The 12791-nt window shown below is 42.3% G+C and overlaps 1 protein-coding gene and 1 pseudogene across 1 annotated transcript in view; both read right to left on the bottom strand.

The window, feature by feature from the left end:
- The window catches only part of LOC143988950 (protein eva-1 homolog C-like), a 533910-nt gene that overhangs the window by 425682 nt on the left and 95437 nt on the right, over nt 1-12791 (bottom strand). The gene's annotated exons all lie outside the window — the stretch shown is intronic.
- Nucleotides 9712-10362, bottom strand: LOC143989960 (CDAN1-interacting nuclease 1 pseudogene; annotated as a pseudogene).

Genomic DNA, 12791 nt, shown 5'->3' with positions numbered 1-12791 from the left:
TTCTCTCTCCAGATGTGCAATTCATGCTTTTCCTCCCACATTCACAACATCAGTACCTGCCCTCAAGAAACTTGCACTCTAAAGGTTTGCCACAATTGTCCTTGAGACTTACTTATGACTAAAGAAAATAATTAGGTCAATCCTAAAAAAAAAAAAAAAAAAACACGTCATTTGTAAAATTCCTCTAGTCTCTACAGCACAACTTCTGGTCTAATGCCCAATATCATAGTCTCCCAATGAGGAGTGAATACCATACACCATGTGTAATCTAACCAAAATTTCCCAGCAAGTTTCATCTGTCTTCACTTAATATAATGAATATGCCTAAATAGAAAAGTAAATATGCCCAACTGCAATGCAAAACAGGTAAGATACATGTTTTATATACTACATAGTTGAAAGTAAATCTAAAGAATATTGAAAATTGTATAATGTATAGCCAGCCTAAAAAGGTCCACAACTCAATCACATATATACTAGGGCTAGTGTAGACAGGAGCCAATTAACCTACCAGAAGGTCTCTGAAGTGTGGGAGGAAACCGACACATATACAGGGAGACCATGAATACCCCAGGCAGATAGTTCCATGGATGGGATTTGAACTGACAACCCTATTGCTGCCAGCCAGAAGTGCTGACCACATGAATTCACAATGAAAAATAAAGATTCAGTAGATTCTCCCACTGCCATCATATCCAAAAGGGAAACTAATATGAATAAAACCATCATGACTCCATTTTGTATACCTCCACCATGTTATGTGAAGTCTTATTGTGCAAGAATGCTTGCATAACATTCCCCCCCCATGCGCTCACTGTAGTCAAGCCTGTTCTCGGAATGTATATCCTGTTTAGGCTTAGGCAATCAGCCAAGATACATGATTAACAGATGTCCCATCTAACTGTTGATAGATCTACATCAAGTAACAAACTGGTATAACCCTAGACACGTATGCATTAAACTAACCACTCCCCCTCCTTTGTTCTATATTGAATATAAGCTACTTTTGTGCTAAAGACAAACATCTTTTGAACTCGAATCTTGTTTCATGCATTTCATTGGGTGTCTCAGTACCGGGGGTCACGGTGGTCTGCCAAAGGTAAACAGGGTGGTTGTCCAGACCCGGAATTCCTTTCAGAAACCACGCAAAAGGCAGAGATGACCTAAAATGCATTTTTGTTATGTATTACAATGTTCTTCTAAGATGACTTAATGTCATATTAAATACATACACCTGTTCTACACAAGGGAAGTGGGGGGCGAATTGATCAATGCTGGTCAAAGACTGAAGTAAATATTGGACACTTATCCAAAACTATAAACATTTCAGTTGAAGGGAGGATTAAGATATTAAAAGGTGATATCGCCAAAACTTGGATTTATGATTAAAGGACAGGAAATGCAGAAGTGGAGCCATGGAGATGTGATATGGCTGAGTGCATGTAGATAAACTTTATATCAAGGGGCAACAACCTTTCCAATTAAGGGCCGAATTCAATGTATGTGAATGCATAGGGGGCTGCATTCACCTGCTAATAAAAAAGACGATACTAATAATCCTAACATGGTTAAAAAAAAAAAAAAAAAAAAAACAGTACAGGTTTACCTCACTTTAAAAAAAGGTTCTTCACCAACACAACCAGTTCACCTTGAGGGAACATGTGGCTAGGGATTCAGATTTGACTGCCCCCCTCCCCCTCCTGGCACCCAAGGGTGTCTGACATCAGCCAGCAGGGTCTACAGATGGGGGCCATCCCCAAGTGATAAAGGTTCCCTAATAATGCCTCCTCCCCTAAAGCAGTGTCCTCTCTCTCCACCTTCACATCACTCCCATGGCGTCATCTGCCCCTCCCCCCCCATAGCAAGCTTCCTGTGCCCACAAAGCAGTGTGCCCTCTGCCCCCATAGTGGCCGACTAAAAAAAAAAATTGCAGCTGGAACTCCACTTTAAAACTAGAAGAAATTTAAAACAAATTGTCACTAACAATCAGATTTCAATTTTTTATTTTATTTTTTCTCTCAAGAAAAAGTCAAAATTGCTTGCTACTGCCAACAGCTCCACATTTTGTTCAATAGACACATTGAGATAAATCAATATCCCACATTTACAACTACATGATTTTTAAAGGATAAGTGCCTGTTAAGGCTACTGTGAAAGCATCCTGTATCAACGCGCTCACTCCAAAAGGGAAGCATATTCTAGCTGCATGCACACTGCAAGCAAAATAAAAAAATAATTATAATACACATACACACTTAACTACACACCTCAAATGCTGCTAGGAGCATTTTAGGCTAGTGTGCATGGAGCCTAAAGATTCAAACAAATGCTTGAAATGCTTGTTAGACAAGCCCACGGATGTTTAAAAAAAATAAATAAAAAAAAAATAAAAAAATAAAAAAATAAAAAAAAAAAGGGAAAAAAAAAAAAAAGGGAAAAAGGCTATACAGTGCTAAAAACGTGATTTTATTTGCATTTTGTATTGAATTCAATGCACATTACTCCACGCTGGCTTTCAGCTGCATTTCTGTCTCTATTCAAAATCAATGGTTCACTATGGGAGCCCATTGATTTGAAGAGATCGCACCAGAAGACGGATCAAGAGGATGCGACTTGTGTGCTGAGAATTTTTGTGCAGCTCAAAAATGCCATGGTGGGCATGAGGCCATCGGCCAACATGGAGAGGCATTTTTAAGCTGCAAAAAGTGCTCAAAAAGCAGCTGTAAAAAAGTCTATGGGCATGAGGCCTTAAAGTTTCAGTAGATAAATTACACAAGTCAGCTAAAGTTAATGGACCGCCACCAAAAAAGGACATACAAAGTAAGGGGAGATAAAAACATGCGGAAATGTCCATTTTGTTTACAGCCCTTTTTGCTAGGAATATTGAGGTCTTCCACATGTTTAAAACCTCAAAATACATCAACCCTGTTCTCCCTAAATATATCGGAAAAGGGGGGTGTAACGATATAATGTCCGGGACAGGAGATGTAACTAGTTTACATGTTTGGAAAGCAGCCATGAAAGCTTGGCTAACCTTAGAATAATCTGAACTCCCCCCTCCCCGTTTTAGGAATCCAAAGCTTTTACATTTTCAAAAAGGAAAGAAAGGTTCTCAGCAGAGGAAGCAGAACCAGGCTAGGTCAATAAACAAGGCTCATGTTGCCTGGCAAGATATTCAGGCCAGTTGTAAAACTGTCACCCTCTCCATTCAGAGAACCAACAGATACCCGTCGTAAATACCTCAAACCACATAGAGTGCACACAGATTAATATAGTTTTGAAACTTCAACATTTTTTATAGCTTCCAAAGTAATCATAACACAGCCATAAAATGGACATATTTAGTTTCCTCAGATAATGTCTAACGTTTCAAGTCCAGACACCCCTATGTCAGGTCATATGGGAAGCCACTGGGACCCCTTATTCCCAAGTAACCCTGAAATGGGAAACCTGTCATGTGTGTACTTGTTTTGAAGCAAATATCATGCTGATCACTAAAATGGATATCTGTAGTCAATAAACAGTAGAGAGGCAGAGATATGAATATGTATCACAAAGTGTACCTGGGACAGGGTCATGTGTGTAGACACCTCCCAGCAACCAACCCCTAGACAAAATGACCAGACGATTGGTCACTGGTCGCTGTCAACACCCCCTTTGACAGAAAAGGAGGAGAGGCCAAGGCAATGGGCAGTTCTTTTACCATCCAAGCAAGAACATCTGCCAAGTTTGAGAACCGATTACCTTTGCTCATCGATCAAACTCTGATCAACCCTCGGACATTAATTGCAAGTATTCTTCCTTCCCAATTCTACCTTATTTCTTTGTGGCTGTAGATTGTCTTTATTTTTTGAAACATCCTTTTTCTGTAAATGTTTTAATTCGCATCAACCTTGACCTTTTCATAATAAACCCTTATGTTGAAAAGTGTTAACCTTGTCTTTAAAGCTCTTGATGCAAACTATAAACAAACCTGTCTCTTAAAAGGGCGCTACTGTGGTAGAGTAAGGCACTGAGCAGACCTGTCTGTGGTGGCAGTGTGTGTTGCAGGCACTTATTCTAAACTTAGAATTGGTATTGCTAAAATTACGACTCGCCACAGGTCTGTCTTATAAAAACGAGGGTGGTGGCAGTTAAAGGGTTGTGTAATTAGCCCAGTGACAATCGCTCTCAGTCTGCCCGCACCTAGATTGTGGTCCCGCAAGCTGGAAAATCTTTGTGCTGGGTGCAGCTGAGTGGCATTGTTACGCAAGTGACAGCGTGGTGTGAGGTTGGCCGGTCCTTTGTTGCCAGTTAGCGAGGAGGGCAGGGATCTGACACCCGTGTTCATCACAGGGGGCACAATTAGGGGCCCACCGACTTGACAGTGGCCACGCACCTCTCATTAGGATAGTATATAGCAGAGATGGCGAACCTTGGCACTCCAGATGTTTTAGAACTACATTTCCCATGATGCTCTCCTACACTGCAGAGTGCCAGAGCATCATGGGAAATGTAGTTCCAAAACATCAGGGGTGCCAAGGTTCGCCATCACTGGTATATAGGATAGGCTATTAGGGTTACTGTCCCTTTAAGATTTTAAGCTCGAGGATTCCAGGATCCAATAGGAATCCTTGGAATGTTCCGTTAACAAGGAGAGGTTGTTTAAGCACTGCTGCCCTGGGGCCTAATCCTTTTCCCCTGGACCAGAGCAGCAGCACAAGAGCTCCGTCCCTCGTCGCTGGCACTCTTTATGTGGTTGGGTCACCTTGGATTTCTAGGGGGGGGGGGGGGGGGGGGGGTCTTTGGTAAATGGTACAATGTTGATGCTTTTAAAAAGCTGCCCGAAGTCTAACAACTGGGTAGTTAATGTGGTTTGGATCATATCAAGTGATATCAAATTTATTATTTGAAATAAGATTTATATATTGTATTATGTAAACCAATAAAGTTGCTGCAGCCAATATTTAGCCAATTTCAGTGTCATGGAATTAACTTATGGTTGGTATCTGGGGAAAAGGTTGATTGAGGCGAGTGTGGCCTTCAGTCTCATACTTGTATGAAAAAGGTGACCACAAAAAACAAAAAAGAAAAAACCCCCACACGAATAAGGTAAAACAGATTGCTTTGGTCTTGTTGATCCATACACCCTTCAGTTGGGGGTGAATTGAATGCAGCAAGTCAGCATAGCAGATTCTTTTAACACAATTGAAGCCAATTAAACCATGTTTATTGTATTTCATGCACTATTGAAATGTCAACATAAAAAAAAGGTTTGTCTCATTTCAGGTAGGAATTCCAGAAATGATGGCGAAACGCTGTGCCACACAGTTGGATAGGGCTCTGGATTACATGCCTAGCTAAAGATTGGTGCATAGAGACCTGAAGCCAGACAACATCTTGCTCATGGACAAGGAATGCCACAGTGTCAAATTGTGTCTTTGGCCTATCTTGGGCTATTGGCAGTATTGTGACTTCAGGTGTGACACATCTAATCTGTCCCCAGAGCAGTGTACCACGAATAGAGAGTAGTATTTGGTCATGACAACAAACAGATTCCTGGGCTTTTGCAGTTTTTTGTTGCTCCAATGGGAGACTATGCCTGGGAAGGTCTTGTGGCAGATGAGATGTACTGGGTAGGGTTACCACCTGTCCGGGATTCACCCGGACAGTTCGGGTTTTGAATCATATTCAGACAGGAATGTGGCTCAGAACAGAGCCCCATAGTAGGGTGAGGGGGCACTATGCACGCCACATTACTATTCTTTGGAGCACCCAAAGGCGTCCCAGGTCTGTTACAATCCTATAGTGCAGGGATATGCAATTAGTGGACCTCCAGTTGTTGCAGAACTACAAGTCCCATGAAGTATAGCAAGACTCCGACAGCCACAAGCATGACACCCAGAGGCAGAGGCATCATGGGACTTGGAGGTCCGCTAATTGCATATCCCTGGTATAGTGTATGGTAAAAAAATATATTTTTGCTGTGTCGCTAAGGTGTTCGGGTTTGGCTTGTAGAAAAAGTGGAAAACCTAGTACTGGGCCTTCCACTGCTGGCAGAAGTTTCCCGATAGCATTTCTCCACCAGTTCACTGTAAGAAGTTGACAAGAGCAGCACTGAACATGAACAACTTGCTTTCAGGGGACCTTGAAAAATTGATCCTCTGTTCTTTCTATAACAAAATGTATTTGTTAAACTTGGAGAATTCAAGGAGGAAATGAGAGGAGGAAAAACAAACATAGGATAAATCCACAGAGGAGGAAGTATGTGAATCTTCAGAAGATAGACATGGAAGAGTGAACTTGTTACAATGCAGGCCCAAGAATCTACATGACCACCAGCACACGTTGGCATATTGTATCACCTAGTTCTAAACTTAAGTTGTAGGTTTATTTTAACCTGGTAGTTTATAATTACCCAGTCACACACACCTAATTTTCTGTAAATTTTCTACTTTCTGCTAACCATGTTGGTCTGCAACCCCATTGTGTCTTTGCACCATAAGGCTGGGTTCACACCTTAGCTATGCGGGAACGCTGCGAATCCGCGGCGTTTTCCCGCATCGCATGCCTCCCGCCGGCAGTTCACACTGCCCTATGCGGACTGCTTGAAGTGTCAATGAAATCTTAATGACACCCCCAGATCAGTCCGCATATCGCAGTGCGATCTGCAAACTCAGACAGGAATCGGATCGCATGGTGTGAACACCCATGCGATCCGATTCTGCTGCGGACCAAAAAAAAGGGTCCTGTGCGAGTTTGCGGCGGGTGCGATGCGAATTCAGCCATACTATCTGTATGGCTGAACTCGCATCGCTACAGAGATCGGATGTGATTTGCACTGCAGTGCGGTGCGAATCACATCCGGGTCTCCCACCCGCAGCGGTGTGAACCCAGCCTTACAGTGATAATCATTTTACTTTCTGCATGCCATTGAAACTTCTAAACCCAATAAAAAAAAAAAAAAAAAAAAAAAAAAAAAAAGCTTTGTAAAAGATGTTTTACTGCCGAAAGCCTCGTGAACAGATTTTACCTTCACTTGACATGGCCCCTTTTCCCTGCGCTCCTAAATAGGCACTAGGGATGAGCTTGATGGCTAACTCACACATCGGTTGTTCGCCTAACACCACAATTATGGGGCATTTGCAGGAAATTCAAGCCCCGCGGAATGCCCCATAATACACTACAAGATCGCCGAGCATTGCTGTATGATGATTGGCCAAAGCATGCACCTAACCTGCATGATTTAGCCAATCCCAGCGTCCTCGGCTAAGAGCCATAATTAGCCAATCGTGGTTTAGGGGGACCAAGTCCACATCCCACACTACATAAGGCTGCCTACACGGTGACCCTGTGTAGTGGTGTTGGCATGGATGGAGAGATATTGTGATTTCGATTAAGCAGGCAGGTTATTCAGTTAGTGGCAGAGATATAGACACATACATATACTCTGCATCCAGTGTAGCCTATATCTACAGAGCATTCCGTGGTGTACTGTTTACTACTTTTCTGGTGGTGTACAAAGTACACAATACAGTGCAGTGTTGCAAAACAAACATGTCCAGAAGGCCACCAATGAGAGGCAGCTGCTCACAAGCCACTAAAGAGGGCAAGCAGGCTGTGTCTACAGTCAATAGTGGTGGTCACGGACATGGTGCATCCTCTGCAGATGGCCCTGGGGCACGCTTGTCCTTTTTTCGGCTGCTGGCCATGTTATTGAGCCAGAACATTTGGTGGAGTGTATATAAAAAAAATAAAATAAAATAAAAAAGACACCCTCATCCTCTGTCACACAGGCTCAGAGCAATTTGCGTTCCAATGCAGCTGGCAAAGCAGCCTATTCCACCGGCTCCTTGTCCACGGTAATGCCTTCCGTAGCCCCACCATCATGCATGGAGGAGTCCCCTGAACTATTCAACCAGTGCCAGATACATGCTGCTGGAGGATGCACAGCAATTTGAAGGCTCCGATGTTGGTTCCTAGTTTTAGGAAGGGAGCAACATAAACCTAGAGAGGGGGTGCTCAAGGAGAAGAAAACTGTCAGTCATGTGCCCCCAGCCGCTGCATACTGCCAAGTCTGCTCCAGTGATGAGGAGGGAGGAACAACTCCGAGGCAGGATGTCCTCTAGGGGGCAGCTTAAAGGCAGCCACCCTACTGCATCACACTGCAGAGCTACGTAGCTGCAGGGCACTGCCGATTGGTGTGGGCTGTTTTGACCCATGTGCAGCAGATCGCACAGTTGCTGTTTGCAACCTATGTCTGAAGCAGATCAAGCGTGGGCAGAACAACAGCCACTTGGCCACCACATGCTTGACCAGACATGACAACCTCTCATGCAGTCCATTGGCAACAGAACTTGAAAGACCCACAGCAAAGAAAAAAGGCAGATTTATCCTTGCTTTTTATCTGGGATCTCCAACCTCACTATACCTCCAGTCCGCTCAAAAACCTGCACTGAGAGGAATGAAGGTATAGCAATAGTTGTCCCAAGTACTTGCAGCCAATTTGCTATCAGTACACCTCCATCTGATTTTAGCAGGCAAAATTTCCCTACCCCAGTTGCTAAACTATAAAAAGAAATTCAGTACCAGCCATCCACGTGCTCAACGTCTGAATGCTAGCTTGGCCAAATCCTTCTCTGGCCCCAGACAGTGACACTTGACCCATGTTTGGCACAAGTTGGCACCTGAATTTGGTGGTGCAGCAGTTCTTGAGCAGGTACCCAGGCTTATAGGATCTCCTAATATAGCAAGTATATGCACAATCAACTCAGAGGTCAGAGGTCATACACAGATACAAACCTGCTAAAAACTGATATTTGAAGAAAAACTAAATAGAATCTAATCAGTCCATATAATTATATACAGGCTAATCCAAAGTGTATTTTGTTTTACATTAGAGAGTGTGAAAGGGTTAGAACCTTGCTCGGGTGTCAAGTCTTCCATTGAGATTTGGCCTCAATTCCTGTCAAGGCAGAAATCTCAAAAAATAATTAAAACCACACCCAACACACCCACACCCCCACACACACACAGACTGCAGAATCAGTCATTACTTTATAAATATGCAAAAATCCTAATTTATATAAACATTCATTTTAACAAAATGCATTGCCCTCAGGCTTTATTTTCAATCCAGTGAACAACATTTCCACCCACAGCTGCAAGCACTTCCAGAATCAAGTCTGTAGTTTTATCATAATCCTTCAGATGCAGCTGGTCTTAATCCAAAAATGCTAGATTCTTCATCAGTTTCTCAGAAGCACTTCATGGTCATAGCGAAGATGTTTAATGCAATTCACTAAAGGACCATTACAAGTGTTCTTGATAATGTACTGTTGTACCTGGTTGGCAATGACCGCATCTGGGAGTAAGGATGAATCAACAGCATGCTATTCAAAACAGGTTTTGTGAGTTGGCCAGCCACCCTGGTCTTGAAGGAATCGCTCCAAAACAGTGCGTGCAATGAGAGCTGGAGAAAAACCAACCTTATTAGCTAGGTTGCGTAGGACCGGTACTGTTGAGTCTGCCTTTCATTTAAGTACAATTTGTAGTAAAATTTCAGTGTATGGCTCATGATTCCTTTCATGAGTGCTGTAGATTATTATTATTATTCAGGATTTACATAGTGCCAACAGTTTGCGCAGCACTTTACAACATGAGGGCAGACCATACACTTACAAAACAAGTCAATACAGGAGGGACTAGAGGGCCCTGCTCAGAGCTTACAATCTAGAAAGTAGATGCATGCTGTGATGGCTCTCCTCAAGAGGCATTACTTTCAATCCAGTGAATAACCTGACCACCCACAGCTACTGGCACTTCCAGAATAAAGTCTGGGATTTTATCATAACTCTTTAGAAGCAGCTGGTCTTCATCTAGATGCTTCTCCATCAGTTTTTCCTCAAAAGCACTTCATGTTCATAGCCAATAAATAGTAGGTTTGTTGTAATGAACCTTTAGTGGATTAAATCGGTCATTGATAATCCCAGATGCTGTCCTTGTCAACCACTGTTACAACGGTGCATTAGGGATGGATCCCACAGCATGCTATTCAAGGCAGGTTATGAGTTGTTGCTCTTCCTGATCTTGAAGGAAATCTTTCAAAGTGTGTGCAATGAAAGCTGAAGAAAAATCCACCTCATTAGCCAGGTTGAGTATTACAGGTGCTGTTGGGTCTGGCACCATGTCATGCTAGTACCCTTTGTAGCAATATTCCAGTGTCTGGAGCATGATGCCTTGCACAAGTCTCTCATAAGCTTCTAGTACCCCTGGGAAGAGGCTCAGAGTGTACTGTGATTGATGGGTAAACTTCAGCTTCCACATACACTACTGTGTAGGCTTCAAAGTGTTGATGGAATGGGCAAGCTTAGCCAACGTCATCTCTCTCCAGATGTGCAATTTATTCACTTCTGTGGTCAAACGTAAAGACTTAAATTTGTATACAAAATCAGGTAGGCCCTTACACTACATAGTTGAAAGTGAAAGTAAATCTAAAAGTAAATTGAAAATTGTATAATGTTTTGCCAGCCTACAAAAAGGTCCCCAACTCACTTATACATAGACCAGGGCTATTGTAGACAGGAGCCAATTAACCTACCACAGTGGTCATCAACCCTGTCCTCAGAGCCCACTAACAGGCCAGGTTTGCAAGATAACTGAAATAAATCACAGGTGATATCATTTGCTTCTCCGTGATTGCAGTTTTCTAGTCTGCATCTCTCCAAAGTAATACATAAAACCTGGCCTGTGCCCTGAGGACAGGGTCAACAACCACTGACCTACCACCAGAATGTCTCTGAAGTGTGGGAGTAACTAAACATGTAACCTGTAAAATTAAAAGTGTCGCCTATAGAGATTTTTAAGTACCAAACTTTGGCGTCATCCCATGGTGTGTACAATTTTAAATCGTGACATGTTAGGCATCTATTTACTCAGTTTAACATATTTCACATTATACCAACAAAAATTGTGCTAACTTTACTGTCTTTATTTAAATCATGAAAGTTTTTCCCCCAAAAAAAAGAAAAAAAAAAAAAAAAAAGATTTAGAAAAATTGTTTTGCGTAAATACTGTGCAAGATCTCTCTCCATCTCTATCCCCTTAATGGTCTGCCAAATCTGCAGCAAAAATCTAAAAAGCAAAACAGTTAATAGTGATGTGCCTATAAAATCAAATCCAAGGCTGAAATATATACGCTACTAATGTAGTCATACAGCTTACAACATCATAGCGTGAAAACACATTACATAAAATATAAAATGTAGCGGCGGGCTCCTGAAGAGCATGCGCTATGCATTTTTCAAAATTAAACTCTACCTAAGCTGCAGTTAGGTTTGGATATTTGTCTAAATTTGACTTCTGTATCAGTCTGACTGGACTGAAATGTTCAGCCTGGCCACAGGAGGCACCACCTCTTCAGGCAGGCGTGGAACCAAGGTCTGGTCAGGTGTTTAAATTAAATTACTTTCTCCCATGGAGTCAGGTCAGTGGCCATCTCCCTGTGCCCTCTGGGAGAGGGTATTTAAGATGCGGACATCACGTGGTTCAGGGTTCCTGGTCCAGTATGATGTGCTGATTACATAGTCTGGGCCTCCTGACCAGCCGCCAGGAAGGCCATGGCCAGGGGTGCGGATCCACCTGACTAATGCTTCAGGGCTGGCTAGCCCAGGGCAAGGAAACTAAAGGAGGATTCTGAGGTGGTTGGGTGCCGTCTCTGGTTCAGGAGAGACCCATTGTACTTCAAGCATTCCAGAGGAGGACTCTTTAGAAGAACACCACGTACGGGTTGGTTTTCTTAACAAGAGCCTGGAAGGGCTGAAGTTACCAAAAGAATCCGGTCTTGTGGATATCGCAGGCTGAAAGATCCAGGTATCCTACAAGTGTTCTAAAGCTTAGTTTCCCTACATGTTCTGCAACAACGTCTGTGACAGACTTTGTTCCTAAGTAAGCACCTTGTTGGCTGCTAGGCCTTGTGAGAGAGGGACTGTCCAAAACTGAGTGTTCATCCAGCTGCGATGGCTATTCTCTGGATGCAGTCAAAGTAAGCAAGTTCTTTAATGTTTTTTGGACTTTGATGTTGAGAGTACCTGAACTTTCTTTACCAACCCTCTGATCCCAAGTTGAAAGACTGTTCATGGTTTGTGTTTTGCAAATAAAATCCATTCAAGTGGATCTATTGTCAGTCTCAAGTTACGGGGTCATCTACCACCTAGATGTGTCACAAGGAGAACGGAAGGCAATGGTAAGCCCAAAAATAACCAGCAGCTCCTTCATGGGTTAGTGCTACATAAATGTTGATACAAAAGTGATCCATAAAGTGCTCAAGTGCATTTTAGTCCGTGATACTGACCACCCAGGATCAGTTTTCAGTGTCCTTAATGGTGGTCAGAGTATCACGGACTTATATGCACTTGAGCACTTTATTCATCACTTTTGTATCAACATTTATATTTTATGAAATGTGTGTATATTCACGCTATATGTTATAAGCTATATGACTACATTAGTAGCTTATATATTTCAGCCTTGAATTAGATTTTATAGGCACATCACTTTTAACAATTTTGTTTTAGATGTTTGCTGCAGATTCAGCAGATCGTTAAGGGGATAGCACAGTACATGATTTATCTTTGAATCTCACACCAACGTAAGTATAGGAACTTTGATTTGGTAGCTCGCAAGACCTCTACCATTTATAAAAAAAATAAAAATAAAAAAAAATTATATATATTATATATATATATATATATATATATATAGTTTGGGGGTTCTGAATAATTTTTTTTGCTAGAAGAGATTTTTACATGTAG

This window comes from Lithobates pipiens, unplaced genomic scaffold (genome assembly GCF_037356315.1).
Source record: "Lithobates pipiens isolate NorthernLeopardFrog02 unplaced genomic scaffold, aLitPip1_a1.2 Scaffold_18, whole genome shotgun sequence".
Classification (NCBI taxonomy): Eukaryota; Metazoa; Chordata; class Amphibia; order Anura; family Ranidae; genus Lithobates; species Lithobates pipiens.
This window is presented reverse-complemented; position numbering and strand designations above follow the sequence as displayed.